The sequence below is a fragment of the Aphelocoma coerulescens genome, chromosome 4, assembly GCF_041296385.1.
Source record: "Aphelocoma coerulescens isolate FSJ_1873_10779 chromosome 4, UR_Acoe_1.0, whole genome shotgun sequence".
Lineage (NCBI taxonomy): Eukaryota > Metazoa > Chordata > Aves > Passeriformes > Corvidae > Aphelocoma > Aphelocoma coerulescens.
In genome coordinates this window covers 6067075-6092089 of record NC_091017.1, presented here as the reverse complement: position 1 = coordinate 6092089, position 25015 = coordinate 6067075, and the positions used below count along the sequence as shown (strand labels likewise).

Below are 25015 nucleotides of genomic sequence, written 5' to 3'. Positions count from 1 at the left end.
TGATGTGTTTGTATGATTGAAAACATTTCAGCCTTTACTTGGATGCCATCATCTTATTTAGGCTTTACAGAAAGCACTCAATAGCACAAATTTAATGCCTAGGTTTAATTTTCTTTTTTGCTTAAAAATAATATCTAATTAGGTGGTTTCTTCAAATTTTCCTTCCAGCCTTCTTTTGGACATATTTAGCCCCTATTTTACCATCCACTGACTAGCGTAGTGTATATAATAGGAGTTGGCAGATTTTTGACTGACATTTGCCAACTGAATTCAGTCTTCCTGCTGTGAAAGAGTGTTGGTACTTTTGGAACTGGCAAAGGACAGCAGGTAAGATGTGGGGACTGCCAGCAGAAGGGTTTCCTGCCAGACAGAGCAAGGGAAAGGAAGGGAATGAAGAGAATCATGTTTTCTAGCAATGATCCTTCTGTTTCCAACACTGGATAAACTGGACCACAGTCTTCAAACCTTTATAAAGTCAGTGCCAGGGTCAGCAGAGTGGCTGAGGGACTGATCTCCTTCACCCTCATCCCACCCAGCATCTTTCTTCCTTGGCATCTGCAACCAGAGAATCACTAAGGTCTGAAAAGACCTCTAAGACCATCCAGTCCAGGTGTTGTTTGCTCACAAATTCTACAGCAGCAGAGCACAGGCAGAGAATCTAAGAGCTTGGAGCTCTCCCTGTTTGCTACAGTGCGGATCCATGGATGGCATGAGTTGGTTTTATACTCTTTGGTTATAATGCAGTGAGATATTATTCACTTTGTAGGTAACATCTGGGGCTCCAGTAAAATCTGTCAATTGTCATAGATTCACATGCTCTCAAGGTGGCTGGTTTGCTTCCCTCCTGGAGACTGCTGCCTCATCCAAGGTCACTGCAGCTCCCTCAAAACATCTCCTCTGCCTACTTAATTATATCGTTCTTTACCCTCTTTTCAGAAAGCAGTTGCTTCATTGTGGCTCTTTGGCTTCACAGGGAAGCAACACTTCAATAATGGATGAGTCCCAAGATAAAAAGCACGAAGGGTTTTTATTTCTGACCGTAAATTCAGGCAGCTATGCAAATCTCTACTCAGAATAACATTTATCATTTTTCAATGCAACAATGGTTCTGGTAGAAGAATTCCTCAGATGTGAAAAGCCACTTAGTAACAATAACTTTCTGTTATGATTTTCCTTACTGGAAAGCTGAAGCAAAGGGCTTTTCTAACCTCTACATATCTGTATCTGCTTATTTAGAGCTTAACTCTAAACAGAAGAGAAGCTGCACATCAGAAAAAACCCAAGTGATACTAACCCACACATACACTATTCAACTGAATGAAGACAAATATTTAATTTGAAAAGGATTCCTTCCTAAAATTGATGCATTGGAAGATAGAAATTCCAACAGGCTGCCTTTGCTGTCCAGAATTCAGGTTGGGTAGTGAGCACCAAGGTCTTGACAAAGGCACTGATAGCCTCCCTGAGAAGTTTTACACTGTTAGAGTATTGTGATAGTTGTTCCAGGTTTCTCCAGAGACCAAATGGCGTATCAGAAACAAAGCCAGCAGGTAAAGAAAGCCACTCGAGGTAGCATGAAGTCTATGTGGTGTTTTCTTCAGAAAGTAAGCATTTCTGCAAACAATGGGAATAAAATAAACACGCAACTTCCAGGCACTTGAGATTGCTCTGTGGAGCCAAAAAAAGCTCGCTTGAGGGAAGCACCTTGTGCTGCAGACAAAAGAGTTAATTCATCAAAGCTATGGGAAGAACTCTCTTCCCCCAAAGAAAAGATTTAATGGCCCCTATAAAGAGAGCCATATTGTGATGCTGTAACCTGATTAGAGGGAAAGAGTGTCTTTGTGTCTTTTAGCCTCACAGGAAAACAAGGTGTTCTGCAATAAATAGGAAACCTTTTTCTAAAGCTTTATGGTCTTCTGTGCTATGCCACAAAGTACCCTATATACTACTTACCTCAAAAATCCACAATTAAAGTGAAGTGATTCTCCTCTTTTCAGAAGTCAGGCTGGCTGGGAGAGTGGGCCTAGGAAAGAGAAAGCCAAGAGGCTGCTGCTTTGAAGCGAGCAAATGTGATACTCTCATTTTAGAATAATTGCTGTATGTTTGGGGCACAAGGAGATAGATAGGGATGAACCTTGCAGCAGGATGAGTGCCTTCAGGTCAGCCCACAAAAAGCCCTTTTGTGAGCACACAGGGGCAGGGATGACGGCTCAGAGTCACTGAGATGGGCCCCTTACTTTCTGCAGAAGATTACTGAAAGTAAACATGCAACCAAAGCAGAATAAAGAAGGAAATAAAGGAGGTGAGCTAGTCTTGCCATTCTTATAAACTCAAAAATAATCATAGAATGGGTTGGACTGAAAAGAACCTTGAAGATCACTTACTTCCAACCCCCCTGCCATGGGCAGGGCCACCTTCACTAGACCAGGTTGCTCAGAGCCCCATCCAACCTGGCCTTGGACACTGCCAGGGATGGGACAGCCAGAGCTTCTCTGGGCAACCTGTGCCAGTGCCTCATCACCCTCACAGTAAAGAATTTTCCCCCAATATCTAATCTAAACCTACTCACTTTCAGAGAAGGCAAGGGCCAGTCAGTAGACAGGGGTTTTGTGTTTGCCATGTTTTAAGGAAAATGCACATTCAGTTAGTAAATGCTAGAACTTGCCCGGAGACATTTTGAGAAATTTAGCATGACTTTAAAAAATAGCATTTATTTTTATCAAAATAAAAATCAAAACTTAAAAAACAAAAACAAACATCCCCCTACCTAAGAAAATAGGTACAGAAGGGAGCTGTTGCATTTAAGAGTGCATACCTAGGAAAAAAAATTGTCCTTTGGGAGAGCAGTTCAAGCAAGCAGCCTGTGTAATGTAGTATTCTTAACTTCCTCCTCTAATGCAGTTCCTACCAACCACTTTTAAAGAAAATTAGAGCTGATGGACTATTATGTTTAGTCTGTATGACTCCTGGGAGCCAATTTGTGTTATACTATCCAAGCTCCTTTACAATTACGGACGGCAGCAATGCTGTACCTGGTAGCTGCCTGCTGCTTAAATGGAGGCAGGTGAGATCTGCTAGAGATCTGGTTTGATTTCATAAAGAGGTGGTATATTTGCCTGAAAGAAAAGAATTCCCCATATCCCACCTTTTTCAATTGCTTTTAGGTTAGGAGGGAAAATAGGAGGCTGTAAGGAAAGAGCTGAAAATCTGGGACAAGGCTCAGCTAAGCCGTGGTTTGCAGGAACTTACACAGCAGCAGCTCCAATTTTCCCAGTGGAGGGTTTTCCTATACAAGTATTTGAACATCAGCTCTGGGCTGAGCAGGTGACTTGAGAGGGTGGGGACAGAAAGAGCAGGAGCCAGGGCAAGGTGTTGGAGGGACCTCGATGCTCTTCCTTTGCAGGTGGCTTAAGGGTGAGAAAACTTGGAGGACACCTTTAGCTTGTGGGTGGGGGCTCTTAAAAATACAAGTTGTCCCTATTGATGCTTTTTCCCCAAGCACTGCCTAAGGGTGGCACGTGATCCAGGATAAACAGGGGAACATTTATAAACATGTGAATCCCTGCTCCTTGCTGCCAGAACCCAGCTCTGTGCACAGGCAAAGGTCAGGGAGCCCTGGGACAAGAAAAGCTGACACAAAATTCCTCGTGGAGGTTTCCGTTTGGAAACTCACTTTGGATTTGGCAGAAGAAGAGCATCCTTTAGGTCAGTTAGACTTTCCCTTAGTGATGAACAAAGCAGAAATGCACTAAATGCCTTTTCTGGTGAAATTTCTAGCAGTAAAGTGGTCCTTCAGAGGACAGGCTTGCCTGGTGGTATGACAATATGACCCTGCCTGCATTTGCAGAGGTGGATTTTTTTCTACCACCAAGATATCTAAGTTAGCAATCCACCTATTTCCAGATGGTGAGAGGGAAGGGGAAAGAACAAGGTTTGGGAGACAGGTAGCTTCTGCTGAATTTTAAGTTCTTGAAATGGTGTAATAACTGTGTGATTCATGAGGGTGACTAAAGGGGTTCAATGGATTGAGATGCCTGCCATGAATATTTGTGTCTGATAATCCTTTCTAACAGACCCCACTAAACCTCTGGATATGACTATAAACACAAATACTAAAGTTATGTATTATCTACTTATGCTGCATGAGATTTGTCAAGTATTCGAGCATGTTCATGTACATACTATAAATAAGTAATACAAAAAAAAAACCCTCAAACTCGTGCCATCCTCATTCAGTCCCTCCAAAGCATATTCAGGGGAAGCAGATAGCAAGCAGTAAGGGAATTTGGGGTAATACCAGAAGGGAATAGATTGAAGAAAATGAGGTCGTTGAACAGTGCCTAGTAAAATGGATGTTGATTGTTTTGTGAGTGCTCTCCACAGATAAGGAACAAAGAAATTTTGACACAAAGTTAATTACAAAAACAGGTCTGCACTCTAATGGCTAATTACTACCTGTGTAGGCTGACAAATGGCAAAGCCTCCCAGTTTCGCTATCAATAAGCTGCATCCAAGATCCTGAATTATGATAGCAGCTAGAGAATGAAGCACATGCAAACACCTTATCACTTTTAGAAACCCTCTCTGCACCCAGATTTAGCTGGTTAATTTTGCCCTTGTGCCTAATCTACCCACGCATCCCCACATCAACAGGCAGCTCATTAATCACATCTCCTGCTTTGTTTTCTTTTCATTTGATATCACAGCAGGTCATTTTTCTCAGCAAAATAATCTGAGTAAACAAGAATATTTCCTGGGCTGGAAATCTCTGCCCTTGGAAGGAGCTTCTGTCAAGAACATCAGATGTAAAGCAAACCTGAAAAATGGGGGTGGGAATGGATGAGCATGGAACCTCCTGCTCACGTGGAAGTGCCCTTGCTTGGGAACGCAGAAGGAGTTGCAAAATGCTCGCCATAAATAGCCATAAATATTTATTCCAGAGCTAAGGTAAGGATCACCTTCCTTAAATACATTGTTGGGTGTGTGAATGTAAAACCAATAAAGCATTTACTCTCAAGGAAAGGTAATGTTTCCCATTTTAGGCTCTGCATCTCTTCTTGGCAGTCAAAGGGGTCAGAAGATCAGCTGCCCTTGCTGTTGTGTTGCTTTAAGAAATCCTTGATAATACTACAAATGTATGAACTACAGCCAAAAGGACAAATTGCTGCCAGTACCATCAGGATCATCTCTTTTCCTCTGTAAATATTGTTTCTTATTTTCTCTCTCACCTGTTCCTTCTGCTTACCAGACACAATCAACAAATACACGTTGTGCACAGTGAGACTGAGGGGATGAAGCACAAGACGTAAACCAACCCATATTAATCCACTCTGCTTTGGTCACACGAGTACCTCAGACACATGTGTCCTCCAAAAAGTAAAAATCCCATCCCAGCTGGCTCACTGAAGGTCATTGCCACATCCTTCACCAGCTGAGACTGGTGTATAAGCTACTTGACACCTCTGGAAACTGTCAGCAGGCAGAAAGGGCAGCTCCTATCAGGCATCTCCGACAGCAGCAGCAATCCTAATCTAACAGCTCATGGCTGCCTCTTGGATTAAATCGTGAGAAACATTTCTCCCCTGCTCAGGCAATGCAGGCATTGTAACAGGCCCTTAAAGCTCTGTAAATGGGCATCACAGCCCTTCTCAGTGGTAGAAACCAACAATTTTCCCTCCAGTTTAGGAATTCCCCATGTTCAGTATAGCTTTTAGACTGAGGGAGATTTTTTTTTGCTCTGAGCAGCATTAGCTGCTTGAAATCCCACTTTTGCTCTGGCTTGCAAAAATTTGATTTTGTTTAATTGGAGGGAAATGCTGGGCAATGAAAGGAGGAGAAAGAAAAAGACTGCACTAATAATTTCTGGGTAATTAAACTGGCATGGTGAAGAACTGAAGCACAAGGCAGGTGAGGGCCAATTCTAACTCTGAACCATTACCAAAACCTATTTTCCACAGCGGCAGGAAGTCAGTGATGTAAGTGGAATTTCCTACAGCCTAAGAAACAGGATAATGTAGGTTGGCATGTGAATATCTGGAATTGCCTCAACAGAAAACAAGAACTTTCTTAGATTTAGCCACGGATTTATAAGTAGGATTCTTATCCATTTTTTTTAAATGTTTTTCCTATTATAAGTAGAGCTATTATGTTGTCTTGGAAGCAATAAAGACTTTTATGTCACATTTTGGTTTACAATAGCCATTAATGTTGCTATTTGATCTGGTTGGAACTCAGCATGTTGATTTTGTAAAGGCTTTTGTGAGCTAAGAGACTGAAGCAGCAAGGCAAAAAGAAGCCACAGCATTTTTAGTTATTAAGTACCATACATTCTATGTCTCTTTTAGCATCTAAAAGTGTCCCGGCCTGGCTTCCATCAGAGTAGTCTGACAGCCTGAATTTTTTACCCTGTATTTCCATCGTGCATTGTATACACACATCTCAAAATATCAGAGTTTTGTATGGTGTTTGAGGGCATTAAACCCCACGATATTCAAAACGTGTACCACAGCCCAAGTGTTTTATGTATAGGCTTTAATGCTATCAGGCATCTCTCCTTGGGAATGGCTATGACATATGGAAGAAAATTCATTTTGGAAGAAGCAGTAAAACATTCAGAAGGAAAATGTGTTAAAAACAGAAGGAGGGTGGGCTTTTTTAAACACCACATTTAAAACCTCTTCTCCAGCCACATTGAAAAAAAAAAACCAGCAAAGTCACAAGCTTAATTGCCATGGCTCCATTTTGCACAGACTGCATTTATATATAACTGTTGTGATTGCTGCCTGATGATGAATTAGGCTTTGCTAAAGCTATGCTTCTTTATTTTTTTCATATTTTTAAGCCTAGCAGCTGCCTCTCCAAGTTCTCCTCATGCTGACTGCCTTGCTCTGTGCCTGTGGCCCATCAGCCAGTGAAACCCTGATGCTGGGTGAAGTCTCTGCAACATTAAGCAAACAAATCCCCTGTCCCACAGCGGTTTTATACCTTAATGTTTTCATCACTAGAATGTTCTGGACTTGAACCCCAGAGGAAATGATGACTTCCAAGGGCTGGAATTGAAATGGTCATTTGTATTTTGAGGGAGAGAAAGCAGCTCCAAAAACATCCCCTGACCCTCAAGTGCCAAGAAGAAAGATGACTTTTGTGAGATGCTCTATAGCCATCTGGGATGTGGTGCAGCTGATCTTCATCACAGAGAGGTGCTGATGGAGTACAGGGAATGCACTGGACACTGTGTAGTCCAACAGGAGATATTCTATCAAATTCAGCATGCATCTGCCAAAGGAGAACACTGCAAACATGACCCTGTTTGGGCTTAATGTATCAGCAGGAAAGAAGTGTGAAATCAGTGTGTACCCAACTTTGACATCCCGTGTTTTTCAGTAGTACAGCTGTTCTTTCAGATAGGGAAAGCAATATTTGGCCTGTAACTACCTCTATTTCTCTTGTTACCAATCTCCCTCTACCACAACCAACTAGGACCTCTTGCTGCTTCCCACATATGTATCTTACAGATACCACCAACACAAGTCATTAGACTCCTTATGCAAGTGACTTTTCCTCAGCTATTTTTTTTTTATCTCTCCCTGCATACACACAATGTGCTAGGATACATTCCCAGAAAGAGTCATCAGATGCATCCTGAAAGACCATTTAAGTGCATCAAGTCAAAATAAGAACTTGCACAAAGTATCTCTTATCTGAGCTCAGGAGTATGGTTTGAATATGCATATGCAAATACCTTGAAAAAATGATACAAGAAGTAGGGTTTGAAGTTTCAGCTTGCCATATCAAGGGTTAGCAAGAACACTTGGTTATGTACCAAGCTGCATTCTGCAAGTTGTTCTTCTGGATGCCATTCTGTGTTTCATTAAGGATCACCAACAAGCAGTGGCCATAGCCCACATTTAGTATGCCTAACCTCTCATAAGAACATAGTGCTGCACTGATGCATTTCAAAAACCTTACAGCTTTAAAGCAAATTATTGCAGAAATTTAACTGTCCCCAATATAGTTGTTCTCCTCTCCTTTTAAGGGACAAAACTTCCACATAGGGTATCCTAGAATGACAGAAAATAAAGACACAAGCCAACAGACCACCATTTTGCCTCTCCTCAGAAACATAACACCTATAAAGCATAATTCTCTTTAGCAACATGCTGGGGCATTGGCTGGAGATTAGCACAGAAACGGTAGTTCCACCTCTTAAATCACCAAATCACTCATTTTAGCACTTAAATTTTCCTTGGAAGTTTCCCAAAGGCAGACCAGCCCTGTAAGCCTCATTCCTTCAAGATGTGGCAAGATCACAGCCTGAGACACGGTAGCTGTCACCCTCCTCAGGTGAGACACACACTGCAGCACGTGGGAGTGCAGAGGGCCATTCTCTGAATGTCTTTCCTGTTGGTTCAGCCAGGTTTAAAACAGAAGCTGATCTTGGTTTTAAAAGCAGATTCCTTCTCCAATCTGAATGCCATGAACTTCCAGGTCATTTCCTATGATGCTTTTTTCATAGGACTAATGTGGGAAACACTGCACCAACTAATCTTAAAGCAAGGGGAGCTGTGAGGAATGAAACTTTACAAGTTCTGGTCAAACCAGGATCTTAACAGGGTTAATGCTCTGTGCTTGACCAGCCCTTAGGGGACTTTTAAATTAAAGTGAGAAAAGAAACCAAAGTTACAAGTGCAAGACAGGAAACCAGAAAGGGCAGTGTAAATGGAGAAGCTTGTGTTCAGAGCAGAAAAAGCTAGGATGAATTTTTTCCATGGGATAAAGTACAGATGTGCCAGCAATGTCATCATAATGCAAAACAAAGCTCTGGAAGCTTATTGCACTGAAAACAAACAAACCAGTAAACACAATGTGCTTTATTTCATAATCTCTGGTATCCTCCTCCTCCAGGGATCAAATCCACATCTGGTATAAGATATAATTTGATTATCACAACTGAACTAAATGAATTTATTGAAATTTTGCATCTGTCCTTTTATGCTCAGGAATGTTTTCAGGGTACATGCTACCCAAGATGTGATGCAATCCTCACTAGCACCCCCACCTGGATCACCACAGGCTGTATGAATTCAGAGCAACAGAGCAAACAAAACCATTTTCTCTATCTTCCAGTGTTTGGCCTTTTTAATAGACTTTCATAGCACAACTCCTCTATTTGGGGTCTGGCAGGAAAACAACTCTGGGCAGGTGTAAAGGAAGCTTGGACTGGGTCAGGAGAAATATGGCCAAGAAAGGAAATGAGTTCAGTCTGGAAAAGAAATTAGGACAAGGACATAGGGATCAGTAGGCCCAGAAGTGGGGCTGAAGCCGAAAACAAATGGAAGGGGAAACCCAGAAAGGATGCAGCAGAGATGATGGGGGGCTGGAGAGGAAACACACATGTACAGGGAGTAATTAGGTGACCATGGTAATGAAAAGGAAACAAAAAGAATCCAAAACAACATGAGAAAGATGTAAAACTTTTTTTTTCCCCCTCTCAAGCATAAGCTGAAAGCTCCTTTTGCAAAGCAAAGGAATAAACTGTGTCTGAGCCAGACTATCTGAAACTTCCTGCACACATGAAATTTTTATAAAGTTGTCCCCATTTGCTGCCTCTGGTCTGAGGCATTTCATCTTTAGTGACACAAACGTGAGAATCATTTAAATCACACATCACTTACATCACAGAATAGTCTGAGCTGGAAGGCACCCACCAGGATCATCAAGTACAGCTCTTAAGGGAATGGCCCATACGGGGATCAAACCCAAAACCTTGGTGCTGTCAGCACCATGCTCCAACCAGCTGAGCTGAGCTCATCACACAGGATTTAGACTTATAATCTATTGTTAATAAGTACCTCTAAAACATCAGTTAGATGCTGCTCTCCTGGGTGAAGAACTGAAACATTGCTCCCCAAGCACCTAGAGAAAGGCTTGTTTTTAATTCGAAAATCAGCTTCTTCACTGGAGTATTCTTCATGCTTCTGAGTGGTACATTTGACAGTGAAATACCTCCTTGCAAGAACCATTAGAATGTACTAAAAGTGATCACCTCACAAGCTTTTGTTCATGAAAATGAGGAGGCAGTGGGGGGAAAAAATGACAATTTAAAAAAGAAAAGACCAGAATTTAAATTCAATTCACAGTTTTATAAAGCAACTTTTAGATTTTCAAGAGCAAAGATTGTCTTAAGTTTCCAATTTCATCTCAAAATGAGCTTCAAATTGAAGTTAATACAGTCATCCTCCTGGTTCTGATCAATTGTACCCTGGCTCTGATGTGAGACAGAGGTGTAGGAAAATCTAAACCAGGCAATTACAAAATGCCTGCAAGGCAGCCTCTGGTTTAGAGGGAGTTCCTGAAGCAAAATACTCATTGCATTGAAACTCTGCTTTTATATATTTTATTTTTTTTTAATCCTTGTTATTGTTGCACTGTTAACAATTTGCATAAGGAAGAAGGGGGCTGAAAACCTGATCTGAGGCTGAAATGAAGAAAGTCATGTTTGAAGCTGTGCCTTACAGCAAGGAGTTATTTCCAATTTATGATCCTTACGTGCCCTGTTGTCTGGTGTCTTTTGTCCAGAAGAGGATGAAACAGGAAATCTGAATGGAAATTAAGTAATACCATTTGTTGTGTCATGACACAAGACAAAAGTTTACCATGTCAGGAACTCTTGTACCGAGATCATTCCCTTCCCAAGTATAAATGCACTGCCTCAAAATGACAACAGTTAGGGAAAAAAAAGAAAAAAAAAACCAAAAACCAACATAATAATACTAAGAGGATCACCAGAATTATTTAATAAGGAAAAAGACTCTATTTTCTCCTGTTCGTAATTAATAAACTGTTCCTGGAATAAGCAGTAAATAAACCCACCACAAAGCTGACTTCCAACAAGGAATATTTCAGCTTGGTATTTATGTTTGGTATTTGTAGAAGACATGAAAACCACAAGCACAGAAGCATTTGGCAAGTGCAAGAAGAGTCGGTCCAGCCACCAGCCATCGTTTTCTGCCCTGCCTGGAGCTGCCTCTCAGGACACAGATTCTAATTACATCAGTTCACAGCCTCACTGGTGAGAGGGGACATGACTGCACACATTTTTACATATAGCAGATAGATGTCAATTTAATTTTAGCGATATTGGGGTGCAGCTATGTAATTGGGAGGAGTTCTGCAGCAAAAGCTACAGACAATTTCTAATACAGGTTGTTTTATCAGAATATCTTCCTGATGATTACCTGCCTCCAAAAGTGCTGTTTTACCCAAGTATTCTCCCTGAACAAGGCTGCCATTATTCCCAGAGAGCACTCATAGGAAGTCTGCAGATCATTATCTTGTACACAGAAGTATTTTGACATTTTATCAGATTAACTGGATATGTCTTCTTGAGGTTTGTTGTTTTTTTTTTTTTTTTTTTAATTAGGGCTCTGAGACACAACCATAAATAGGGTAACTTGAGCACCCAGTGGCTCATTCCAGGGTGCAGGGGCTGCAACTTTAAAACAACCTCCCTCTGCTCAGTCCAGTGATAAACTCTGATAAATAAACCCATTATACATACATGTAAATAATAATTTTGAAGTTACCCAGCACCATCCTCTCTGAAGTAAGAGCAGTACCAGCAGCAGTGTACCTGAATAATGGTGATGTCCAACCTCCTTTGTCCCAGTGAGGTGGCTGACCTGAGCCAGGAGCACTGCACAGCACCTTTAGGAACAGCAGAAACATATAGTTAGGCATTCCATTTTTGCATTTTTGACAAGAGCAGCAGGTCCCCAGGGACCCCTCACAAAGATGATGTGAGTAGCAAGCTGGGAAGAGAGACACTGGCAAAGAATATCACCTGGAAAGAGCACCTGGGGGACCTGACAGCCCCAAGGTCTGAGGTGGAGGTGGCAGCACAGATCCCAGCACAACCCAGGCTTCTCCTGGGGAAAACTGCAAGGTTCAAGAGAACACTGCAGCCATTTAAAAATTACTTGATGCCAGCTATCTCAGAAAGCAGACCTTTCACTGGGCAGATTAAATCCTAGCTGAGTTTTCTATGTGCTTAAGAAAGGAATTTGATGCACCTTCATTGTACATAAATATACAAAAGGCATAAATAGAAGGCTTGGTTAGTGATGGCGCTAAGCAGAAGCAGAAAACAGTCTTTGGGAAAACCAGATTTTTGGATGCAAGATATCCACAGATATTTCTGAAACCAGGGACTGAGAAGCTGCCACAGCAGAGCAGACTGCCGGGGCTCGCCCAGAGGTGGGCAGACGCTTTGGGGAAGGGATGTCAGACAGATCAAAATCTGCATGCTGGCTGTCACACACAGACCTACCTAAGAACAAACCACGTGGCTGAGGCCCGCAGAGTCACACACACGTATGGGAACACACAAAAAAAGATGACAGAGCCGAGCTGCCTTGCTGAACACACACCGACGCAAGGTGGTGGGGCTGCGCAAAAGCAGAGATGCAGCAGAGCAGAAAAGGGTCCCACAGAAACCCCTGTGTGGCACCAAGGTAGGCCTCTTGGCAGGTTTTTAGAGGCTGCCTGTCAGGGCAAAGACCCTTTGTGTAAATGCAGAACAATTAGCTGGGAAAGGCTGGCTCGGGGACGCAGAAGGTGACAGCTGCTGTGGCAGCCCAGGGGCTGAAGGCGCAGACACAAAGTGGCCTGGCTGCATCCCTGCAGCTCGCCTCAGGGCTTTCAAGGAGGGTTTTGTCTCTTCAGTGCCTCATACAGAACACTGACATAAAGCCAATTATTGGATGGGGTCTTTTGTCAGCTTTCCTGTATGCTTTCAGGGAAAGAAAGGCAAAAAAACAAGATCCAGTTATTAAAATGGTACAATTTTCTGCAGCTTTACTTAGCACAGACCAAATGGTTTTGTTTTCGCTTCCCTTGTGTGGCTTCCCTTGTTAGAGAAACCAATTGGAAATCATTAGTGGAAATATTAGCAGGAAAGCTAATGGGTTTAGCCATTCATATGAATCAGTCACCGGATATTTCACAAACTGCTACCTGGAGCACTGATAATGTAATTTGCAATACTTTATTTGCTGTTGTCAGCCCCCTCGGATTTGCTGAAGATGGTGAACAGCAGCAGCTCCAAGTCTGGTGAGGGCTGGGCCTCCAGTTCTGCCCTCCTGCACAGGCTGCCCTTCTCTCTGGCAGCATTTAGTGGGAGAGAGGATAGGGATAATCACGTCCATGGGGGAGTGAAAGGCTCACTTTGGGCACACTGATGTCTAATACCATTTCCAAAGCTATCCATCCATCAGGACTAATCAGGGCAAGCAGTGTGCAGCGGGACAGCAGCAGACCAGCAAGCTCAAGGCCAGAGCTTTCTCCAACAGCACCTGGAAACCACTGGAGCAGCATCCTCCCTCCAATGTTTGGGCACATTGTCACAATTTGCACTGCTAACTTAAGCCACACTTGGATACAAAGGATCCCTGGGCAGGAGAGCAAAGTCTGTGCTGGAATCAATGCCAGGGATGCAGTCCCAGAGTGGTTTGCTCCCCTTTCCTTCTAGAAGACTGCTGAGAAACAGCACCCTCACTATGCACACAGATGTTCAGAGGAAGCCTGTCATAACACCAAAGTGCTGCAGCCTTTCCTAACTTGTTTCCTTAATCCCATGATTAATCTAATCAGATGGGATAAAAGCCAGAAGGACTTAAAATATGTGCACTCAATGCCCTGTCGCTGTTTATCAGGTCTGGGGATGAGCATCTGTGGAGGCAGTTGGCTTGCTGCTGGTTTCACTTTAATCCTCTGGGAATTACACCTGGATCTTACCTTCAATGAGATGTTCACATGAGAATAAACAGCTTTGCCAGAAATAAAATTAGACAAACATTTTTCCAGGATGTATTTTTCAGGGAATTCAAACGTTAATCCCAAGCAATTAACTCCTGGGAATTTTGATTTTGACACACCACCCCATAAAGTGCCTGGTTCCTTCTGAAACCATGAAGGGATGATTTCTCTGAAATTATAGTGACTGGTCTGCTTTTGTGCATATTATTTAATCCATTGCCTTAAATCATGAGATTTAAAGTGCAATTTTTTGCTATGAAATACAAAATCCATGATGCAGATGTAATTTTCTTTCTTTGTGTGGTGCTTTAGAATGCCACTTGCATGTAAAGAAAATATAATGTATTTTTCTCTACCTCACTAGAGACTTCCACTCCAGCATGAATTGACTGCACAATTAAAATTAATTTAGAAGAGCCAAAAAAATTTTTTCAGCAAAACAAATGTATGTGAAGCATGCTTTTCAAAGAACACTTTTCCTGCTTCATCCTGTGTACTCTGTGCATAATCTGTATTCAAGATGTAGGATATTTTTCTGTGCCTCGGGATGCATTTGAAGTATTTTTAAAGTAATTATGCATTATTATAGGATAGGAAATGGCAGTTTCCTCTCTCAGAGCTGTCTGGAATTCAGGATTGAAACATAGAGTATCTTTAAGTTGCTGCTAGTCTGATCTGAAAGATCATCCGTTTCCCCTCAATAGTACAGGCTCAAATACTACCCCAACAATGTGCTTTTCATTTTCTAAACTCATCACCACTGGCATTTCTTTCCCTAAGTCATCTTCATTGGTTTAAGAGGGTAGGTCACTGCCTGCAGTGGCTCATCACTGGTATGCTAAAGGCAAACTTCATTCTCTGATGCACAAGGCTATTGAAGGATGTCACTGTTGCCTGATGGCAAAAAATTTGGAGTGGAGCACTATTCAACAGACTCTAGGTTGAGTGAACAACCACCCCTTCTCACAGTGAGTCCCACACTCACTGGGTGTCCTAGAGCCAGGCAGAATCAGAGGTGTTACAGCCCAGGAGAGGTGAGAACCAGCTCCCCCATTAGCTGTGCAGTCCAGAGGGCAGGTGAGGAACTAAGGGAATACATTTGCAGCATCATTTTGGGACTGCAATCTGCACGGTCTCTATGTGACAGGGCAGACAGGAAGGTTGCTTTGCTGTCTGAACATTTGAAATCCAGACTGTTATCCCAATTACATGCATTTTTAAAAGTCCATAGGCAATTTCATGGAGAGGGGAAATAAAAGGAAAAAAAAAATGGCAGGCTAATAAAATACATTAATTGTGACTATTTTACCAAGCATCACTAATTAATCCACTCAACAGCCCCATGGGTTAGATCACTGCAATATCCCATGGGTAATTTGTCAGTACATCTCTGCTTCTCTCCAATTGTCTGTCCAATTCACAAAAACAATTGAACTTGAGCTTGGACATCCTGCCTTTCCAAAGTGATTATTGATAATTCACCCATACCCACAGAATGATAATGACATAAGGGACCAAAGAGTTCCACTTCAGGAACATCTCTATTCCTTCAAGTTCACAGCCCTAAAACCCTTCCCTCATTACACTGAGGCAACAAATGGCCTTGGAATTCTGTATTTGGGAGATGCTTTTCAGTTAAAAGTACAGGAAGAGAGAGGTCTTGTGGCACAAGAAATTGTTCAAATACAAGAACAAAATCAGACCTTAAAAATATCTTGTTCCATTAAGACAATCCTGACTTCACTGAGATTTCTCTCATGATTAGGAGCTTGCAGGAGTGATGGCAAAGTAAGCCTGAGCTGCAATCCAAACTGTGCTCACCAGGGTTCCTGCATCAAGCCTGCCCTGTGGATTCCAAGCCATGCAGGGCATGAAAGAGAAGAATTGCAGCTCATTTAAACAGTTGCACCAAGCTTGGTAAGTCAGCCAATGCTATTTTGCCATGGACCAGCAATGTGGGATTTACCCAGTTCCTTTAATGCAGACTTTTCCTGGATAAAACTCCACATTTTTTGGCAGACACTGATAACAGTGCCCCAGCTAATTAGCTTAAGCAAATGAGCTACAGTTATCTTGATCAAGTAGGATTAAAACAGCAGATGCTTTTTATATGAAGTTCTGAGCACTAAGTAAGCTTTTTAATTTACCATTTATTGATTCAAAATCAATATGCTCACTCTGATCTGGGTGAGACTGGAGATCAGAGTGACATTCAGCATTAGACTGCCTGTCAGCATGGAGAGGAGTTCAGTTTGTATCTCCCAGGTTCAGGGCACCTGTCTCCAGCAGGAACCTGATTTTGCAAAAAACATCATTTACTTTGGCACTTCTAGCTCAGTTCCCAGGAGATTTCAGCATGCACATAGAATCTTTATTGAAATATCCTTATAATTCATATTTGGAGGGTCAGTTTGAAGCCCTGAGGATGTCAAAAGAGAGACTGGGCTATTCATCAGCATCTTTTGGTACTGCTCTCTCCAGCAGATACATAAGTAATAAGTGAGCAGTAGCTCTGTATGGAAACTCTGAAAGGGGGGAGGAATTTCGGGGGGAAACCACTGCCCCACAGCCTTGCTTGGGAGGAGGATCAATGCTGGAGCTGGAAAGCAGTTTACACTCAAGCATGACCTTCCAACCTTTTGCAGCACTGGCTACATCAAAGGAAGATGCCGTATCTATGACGATTTACACAAATAATCAAATCCCTAAATTTACCGGGGTTTTTCTCCCTTTCATGTGTTGCCTTTGATGTTGCAGCCTCCCTGTGCAGGTGCAATAACAGCCCTGGTCAAAGGACTGATGCAAGAGAGCTGCATTACAGCTCAATGTCCCAGCTCTGACTTGCCCCTGCAGGAAGGCACGACAGGAAGAGTCACATGAAAACCTACCCAGGACATGGAAAATACTTTTACACCTACCCAGGAGGCCAGGTAGTTACAATTGTCTGCTGTTCTTTGGAGGTTCATGAGACAGCTGAAAAACACAAGCTTGTGGCTGCTATACAGGTCACAAGAATGTCCCATACCAATTCTCTTCCCTGCCCATCCAGTTTTACTTTTACCTAACTGCTAATAATTGTCATTACATGACTGGACAATGATGAATATTAAACATAAAAGCAAACTGTTACAATGTTTCAAAATTATCTCAGTCAAGTAAAGCTACTTTAGCTGAAAACTATTGCAAGGAAAGACCTGGACAATAGGAAGCAGCACACCAGGCAGGGACCTGGTTCAGACACCCCAATGAAAGCTCCAAGAGCTAAGTTATTAAGATATTATATATATTTTATGTTAAATTTCTATCTGCCAGAAGCCCCCCGAGAGTCTGTCTTTGTTCTGGGGGTTTCATGGACTAGCTGGAATATGCATTATTTATTAGACATGCAAATAATGCATGATAATCTCAATGAGCTAAGTATAATTATTGCAGACAGACAATACATTTGTTTATAAACTGGTCTAATACAGCTATATTTTGCCCTGAAGAAAGACATTAAGTTTTCTTATTCTTTATGTAAAATGGAAATAAGGGTTTAGAACAGTCAGTTCAATGGTTTGGTGGGGGGCTTTTTAAATGATCTTAAGAATAATAAATAGCCTGTGACCTATGTTAAGGAACTGATAAAAATGTAGATCTAGGTTTGCTGCAGCAAAAGAAACATCAATGGGAATTACTCCTAGTCCTAGGAGAGGATATTTATTCAATCAAATTAGGATCATTTAGGTGTAAGGAAGTCATCACTTAGAAATATTTCTAAGTGCATAAGCAACACCACATAAAATGAATAAAAATAACCTACCAGGAGCACACGCCCTGATGCAGCACACTACTCTACAGGAAATAGGAAGCAATCAGTAACTTTCACATTCCTTTTAACAACTTAGATTTGTCTACATAACACGTTTTGGTTATTTAAAAAAAAAAAATAATAAAGGTATTTACCTGGAATTTTCAATACAACTGCATTTTTGACTTTTTCTGGAGGGCACACAAGCAGTGGTTTTGTTTTACAGAAGCAGTCTCTCCTTAGCACGAGGGACTCCACAGCTGATCACAGTCCTCAGCTAATACAGACAGCAGGAATCCCCTCAGAGTTGCTAATTATTAGTAGTGTCCTGCCAAAACTAGAATAGCAAAGCATTTCCATCAATGGGTTTTATAGACCTGCAATATTTATGGCAATTTTCTTGCTATAGTGGGATTCTACTCATGACAGATTTTACTCAGAGTACTTCAAAATTTACGGGAAGTTGGCTAATGTTTCATTAATTTTAATTCAAAACCTATGCAAAAATAAATCCTGCAAAAGATGCAGTCCCCAAAGCTTGGAGACTCAGTCAGCTGGGCACAGCTTTGGGGTTACATTTCTGGATTTATCCATACTCCCCCATGACATTAGTGCATAATACATAGGGATACCTGATGCAGCATCAATTCTGCACCAGCTCCCAATGGTGGTTGGTTGTTTTCTCTTTCCTTTAAATTAATCCCCTTTGTTTACCATTTTACATAACACTCATATGTAAAATATGTTGTCTGAAGCCTTCTTTGTTCTTGCTTTTCTTTTATTTTTCCTTGAAAAAGCTTTTATCTTTCTCAAAAGCATTGAAACCAACTGAAAAAAAAAGCCAAAAATAAACAAGCATTGAAAACCAACTGTCCTTGCCCCTTCCTCCCTGCTTTTAATTCTTCCCCTTGTTTAAGTCTTCAAGAGCATGAGGTGGCAAATCCCATCCTAAATGTACTGAGATTTTCAGGAATTAGAGCTAAAATAGGCAAGTAGTTCATTTCACAATCTAGAAAAACACCAGCTCACCACAATACACAAAGAGTTTTCCTCCCTACACCTCAGTCAGCAAAGCAGCAAAATTTTCCTATGGTTGTTCTTGAACAGAAAATGCATGAGAGAGAAATTGCATGGAACCATCCTACAAAGTACCAATTCAGTTTGCACTTCTGATTCAAGAGGATGCCCAACTGCAAAGCCCAGTCTCTTTCAATTACTTCTAGGAATATTTAAGACATTCCCCACAATTTTGTCCATTCCCTTCAGAGAGTGCTCCCATGGAACTTCTCCTCCCTCTCTACCAGAGCCCCTAAGGGCCCTGTTGTTTGCCTGCCCTCCACACCATCCTCCTCGAATGAGCCTGAGATCCTGCTGAAAGCCATCAGCTGTGGAAATTGCAGCAGGATCAAGTGGGAGCAGGAGGCTACTGTACAACATTGCCTGGCAACGTGCTGCTGGAGCCACATGACATGCCATCCCTGCCCTCCATGCCTGCTCCCAGGCAGAGCTGGGGTGGGAAGCATGCTATTAGCTAATAGCCACCCAGGCAGCAAAGCACAGAGTGGTTCTTCACCTCCTGGGGAGGCTTTACAGCCCATTAGTGACAATTGCAGGGCAGCAGGTCCTCAGTACCACCTGGTCTCTTGCAGGAGTGCTTCATACAGGTGTGGAAGGGCTGGGGAGCCAGGGGCTCAGGCTCATTCCCAGGGGGAAAATGTTACCTTTCTCCATCCCAGAAAGCAGCCAGCAGAAGGAGGGGATGTCTGCAGCACATGCACCACAGCCTCCAGACATCCACTCACAGTCCCACTGCTCTTCACAGCAGTTTCAGTCTTGGAGCCAGGAGCAACAAAAGCATTCCTAGGTGTTGCTTTTAATCAACAGTTACATCAAACCAGGCAAGCATTTTTCAGTAGCTGAAAAATACCTGCTGGCTTAGCAGCTCAGCTCTTTTCCTAGTGTGTTTCCTATGGCTTTCTCTCAAGGTCAAAAAAACCCCCATCAGCAATATTAGAGATAACCCCATGTCTCCACCAGAGCTCTAAATCAAGTTCAGCTGCTACCCTTTCATATATTTGCTGCTAGCATTAGCACAATCCAACCAGAACTTCTCCTGCAAGTTCATTTTCATTCCCTTTACTTTGGCTATGAACTCGGAGAAAGAATACATGAGGATAAAACATATTAGGTTCAGCTTTTGCAAAGTCTTGGAAGTAATTATGGAGCCATGGAAGTGTAACACTAATAAGTTAGACAAGGCCAAAGGGAATGCTCTACTAATAACAAATGTTGAAGGGACTGGAAAATAGGCAGGGCCTCAGTAGATTTTATTTGACTACACAATACAAAACTCATCATCAATATTCCCTGTGTAGAACTACAATTCACACTACAGTGCAGATGGTTCACATATTTTAAATTGTAATTTAATTATACTTTTCATGATCATCCTGTATTTGAACTCAACAGAATTACTACCATGTTTCTGCAAATTCTTTATTGCAGAAATATGGCTTTAACAGCCAAATGCCTTCTCATAATTATCTTTTATTTTTATACATCTTTTGCATCATTAGAAAAATACAAATTAAGTACAGAACCTAGGCCTTGGAAATTTATATTTGCAACAAGGCTCTGTTGTATTTCTTTAATTGTATAGGCTGGTTTACTAAAACTGTTTAATGGCTTAACATCATTAAGTCAAGAGACCTTGTAATCAGCTGCAAGATAACAAAGAAGCAGTACACCTTTCTTTTGTCAGTGAAATCCTGTATTTAATCTTTTCATGTTTACTGCAGCCTTAAAAATTATTACCCAGTCTGAGAACCACTATGGGGGTTTGAGAGACATGGAAGGAGTCTGCACCACCCTCACCTCTTCCCACACATCAGAATGAAACCTTGGGGAGTTACATGAATTATCTCTCTCACCCTTCTTCAACCATCACTATGCCTTTTATCTTCTTTCTTTTCCCTTATGTGTGGTCACAGGAGACATTTCTCAAGGTTATAAACCAGCCTTCAGTCTCACTAAACCCTCATTGCTACATTGCATAAAAAAATATAAAATCTCTCTTCTTCTGGGACTACAACTCACTCCTACAAGAAAAAGTAGTTTACAATGAGTAATTTCACATTTTCACCATTTTCTCTTGTTTTCTTACTAAAGGAAAATAGACTCACCCTCTCCCTTCCCTCCAGTCCCACAAGCATCACTAGATATTGGCTCCTCCCTGCTAAGAGCTCACCCCCAGACATAAACAGTGCCTTTTTAACTCTTTGTCCAAGGTTTACATTGATATCCATCACTCCTCCAATGCCTTGACTGCAGAACTTATGTCCTAAACCTGGGATGGTGGGTGGAGCCCAGGGGCGTTAAAATCTTTAAAAGGAGCATTGAGGGCAGAAAAGGCTTTTTGTTTGGACTTGAGGTTTTTTAGTTGCTTTTGGGGGGGGGGTTTCTGGGGGTGGGGTGTGAGTGAGTTTGTGGGGTTTGGGTTTTTTGAGTTGTTTGTGGTTTTGGTTCCATTTTTTTTTCTTGTTAGTGACTATTGAGGAATCCTTCACATAGTGGGGCTATATTGATTCTTAGTATTTTATAGACTTGCTTGCAAGAAAATTAATCTCTTTTAGTTGCTTATGCTTAATAATGTTCTGGATACTTAAAAACAAGAACAAAAAGCAACAACAAAAAATCAAAACAGGGCTGTGTACAGCCTTGTAGAGGGCTGTTCTTTGGCTTTGTGGTTGCAGATCAGCATTTTCTATTTCAGCTGCAGCTGAGCTCTGGGGCAGACTGTATCTGCAGGAAAGGGCAGTGAGGACCTGGAGCAGCCCGTGGTACCTGCAGGTACCTACAGTCAGTTGGATGCTGTGATCAGAGCACTCTTCACCAAAAATAGGGGTTCCAGTCCCTCTCGAAATTTTCTCTAGACTTCTAGGCTGATGTGAAGAAGCAGGACATTGGGAGAAAGCTTTAAAAACTTCAGAAGAGTGCTACTCCTCTAGTCAAAGCAGCTCTCATAAAGAGAACACCCTAACAGAAACAGCAGGCCTTTCCCTTACTCTATTCCCAGGATATCTGGAAACGAAGCAAATAGGAAAAGGATTTTGAATGTTAGTATCTAGGTTCCTGCCCTCAGAGGGGATAATCTGCTCTTCATAGGATTTTTCACTCACATTGCAAGAAATCATCACTAAATAAAACATCTGAAAGCTTGTGGAAGATGGTTTGGGAGCCTCATTTTCCAAACTGATAAGAGAACATCCTATTGTAAGCTATGGTTGTGCCTCTTCTGTTGCAACAGATATCTGAAAGCAACACTTATTTTCTAGGTGCCAGTAAGATCATTGACCTGACCTAAAACCTTTCCAGGATTTTAAGTCAGGCCTCTATTATTTAGCTCTAAACCCTTAGTTCAAGTTTACTTTAAAAGAATATTCCTTATCAAAATGCATCAGGTTTTAAAGTTTTCCTGAGTAAAGCAGTCTTTTAAAAACAATTTTGCCCATAATTGTTATGTTGCTGGCTTAAGGGGAGGTCAAAACATAAAATACCATGTTTAATTGGTTTGTTTTGGTTTGCCTTTCCTATGCCCTCATTAATGCTGTTGTTTTAACACCACCTTCAGACATGGGAGTTCTCTCATCTCTGGAGTAGGTTCACTCCTTTACAGTGTTGACTTCTTTGTCTCCACAGACTTGTTTTGTTCATTTCTGCTTTTCTAATATGCTTCCCACTGTTTAGACTTTCAAAGGCTAGTGATGACTCAGTTCTCAAGGAGTTAAAGTCCTCTTTCCTTTTTCCTGTAGCAGTGCACACCAAAGGGTTCCAGGACTATTGCATACGAGTGGCCATGGAGCTGGTATTTACTTTGTGACAGTTGCATAGGAAATAGGAAATTGAAGGTTAAAAGTTAATTTGGGAGTCATAAAGGAGCTGGTTATACTTCTGGCTGTAGTTGCTGTATGAGACACACACCGAAACTCCAAACAGAATTACAGATCACCACAGAGAAAAATAAATATGTGAGCAGAGCAACTGCATTTGCCATTGATGGGAAAACAATGAAACATTTATTGTACAAAAGGGCTGTATGCATTAAAGATGTGTAAATACTTCTACCATAATACTCTGTCCTTAATAGAATATAATATGCCATTATGCAGGTGGAACAATGAACATGTCCTGAAGATAAATGTGCTTGTCTTGGATGCTGAGTCACTTGGCCTCCATTTCTGTGCTCACAGCACCCCTGAGGCATATCATGCCTACCTCCACGAACAGACACTGTTCTGTTTACCCTAATTTCTCCTATTTGCCCATTACTGAATGTTTTAATGCAGTGACTACAAAATGTCAGCACTGTTTGCTGTTGCAAACTTCCATCTTCCTTACTTGGAAGTCGTGGAGAACTCTGTTGCCATCAGAGATTCCTGTTGATTAAAATAGTCAGGACTGTGAGTTTCTAGGGAGCTCTGGGACGTGCTGGTTATGAATGGCATTAACTAAAACTATCTGAAATGGCTCATTTGTATAAATAGTCAATGGAAAACCAGTATAACTGAAAGCCATTCTTGATTTCCATAAGTGCATTTAAGCCTCTTGCTGTAGTAGCAGAGTCATATCCAAAGGGCAGTCGGTGGCCCTGTGCCCACTGATTTCAGCAGGACAGGGGATATATCCTATTATTGGGGCTCATTTATGTGGCTGCTCTGCCTCCCTGGGTCTTTTTCCATCAGAAGGCACACTTCACTGTCCTTCTGAGGCTGAGCAAAAATCCCATCTAGTTTGGCACTCCTGAAACCTTTTCTTTAGAATTCAGATTTTTCCCAAGGAGCTGATCCTGCTTATCCTTACTATTGGGCCACCCTAAAGTTGAAAGGTTGGGCAACAAAACTGGTGAAGAGTCTGAAGCACAAATCTCCACAGGAGTAGCTGAGGGAGCTGGGAGTGTTTAACCTGAAGAAAAGGAGGCTCAGGGGGACCTCATCACTTTCTACAACCACCTAAAAGGAGGTTGTAGCCAAGTGGGGGTCAGCCTCTTCTCCCAAGCAACCAGTGATAGGCCAAGGAAATCACTTCAAGTTGTGCCAAAGGAGGTTCAGATTGAATATTAGAAAAAATTTGTTCACCAAAAGCCTCCTCAAGTGCTGGAACAGGCTGCCCAGAGAAGTGGTTGATTCACCATCCCTGGAGGCATTTAAAAGATACGTAGGTGTGGCATTTAGGGACCTGGTTTAGTCGTGGCCTTGGCAGTGTTGGGTTAATGGTCAGACTCAATGATCTTTGAGGTCTTTTCCATCCTAAATGAGTCTATGATTTTACCTATAGAAACTACTGGGAGTTTTGAGAGTGGGAGGGTTTGAGGAACAGTCATCCATATGGGGAGCCTTCACTGGCACAGTACAAATCTCTCCAGAAGGATTTCTCGGGCTGTTTCTGAAACCTTCATCTCCAGTTTCCAGAGTCCAGCACACAGCCCTGACTCAATACACACATCATCGCCATCAACCATTTCTGCACGCCTCCCGTTTGGTTTGCATGCTTCTGTCCCTCATTTTCATCTGTGAGACAAATTCTTCAATTTTCTCATGTAGTTCACTTTCACTTTGCATGATTACTCAGTAGCAGGTTTCAAGGTTGGTTTATCTGAAAGGTGGCAGCTTTCAGACTGCAAATCCAATGCACGAGGGCAGAGGTAATTACCAGGCAAGCAGCGCTCTTGCTGAGCTGAAATTGAGCTCATGGTTCCTTTTATTTTTTGTCATATCAAATACATCTGTGGCCTCTCCCATTTTTATTTTTTCCTCTCTCATGTTACATATTTATTTTGCAGCACTATTTGTCCTTTGGGGATAGCAGCCGAGAGATTTCTGTGGGTGGCACAGGAGCAAACCAGAGGAAGTAAACAAAACGCAATCCAAATAAACAGTTCAAATACACACAGCACCAAGGGCTGCCTAAAGATAGACAACGGGTGGCAAGCATTTCTGAGGCTTTTCAAACATTCCATCTATGAACTGTCTCTCCTGAGCAAATCCACTCAGCAAAGCTACTTAGTGCACAGTTATTGGCTCTGTTAACTCCTTGTATTCCTGCTCTTCCCTGCTCTTGCAGTGAGGTTTGGATCCGGTTCCAAGCTTGCACCCGTGTGTTTCTGACTTTATTCATACAAAACCAGTAAAGCCACCTGCTCCTGTTCTCCTTGTGTGTTTCTTTCCTTTGCTCCCATCCATTGCATCCCACATCAACCTTTGATCTCTGCATCTGATTATGGCTGGCAAAAGCAGCAGTGGATACAGAATAAAGGACATCCACGCTGAGGAAGAGGTACCGCTTGAAAGCCTAATGCAATGATCCTTTGCACTGCAGCACTAACGTTTTTAGTATGTTTTCTTTCCTTATCTG

At 41.9% G+C, this 25015-nt stretch overlaps 1 long non-coding RNA gene across 2 annotated transcripts; it reads right to left on the bottom strand.

The window, feature by feature from the left end:
* Positions 1–1008: 1008 nt before the first annotated feature.
* On the bottom strand, positions 1009–20923 carry LOC138108917 (uncharacterized). Of its 2 annotated transcripts, XR_011150118.1 has the most exons (5): positions 20788–20923; positions 17761–17942; positions 11633–11706; positions 1954–2023; positions 1009–1614 (listed from the first exon to the last, which is right to left on the bottom strand). It is a non-coding gene; the product is annotated as an uncharacterized lncRNA (long non-coding RNA). The 2 variants fall into 2 exon arrangements; XR_011150119.1 differs by lacking the exon at positions 17761–17942 and having other exon boundaries at positions 20788–20922.
* Positions 20924–25015: the final 4092 nt, after the last annotated feature.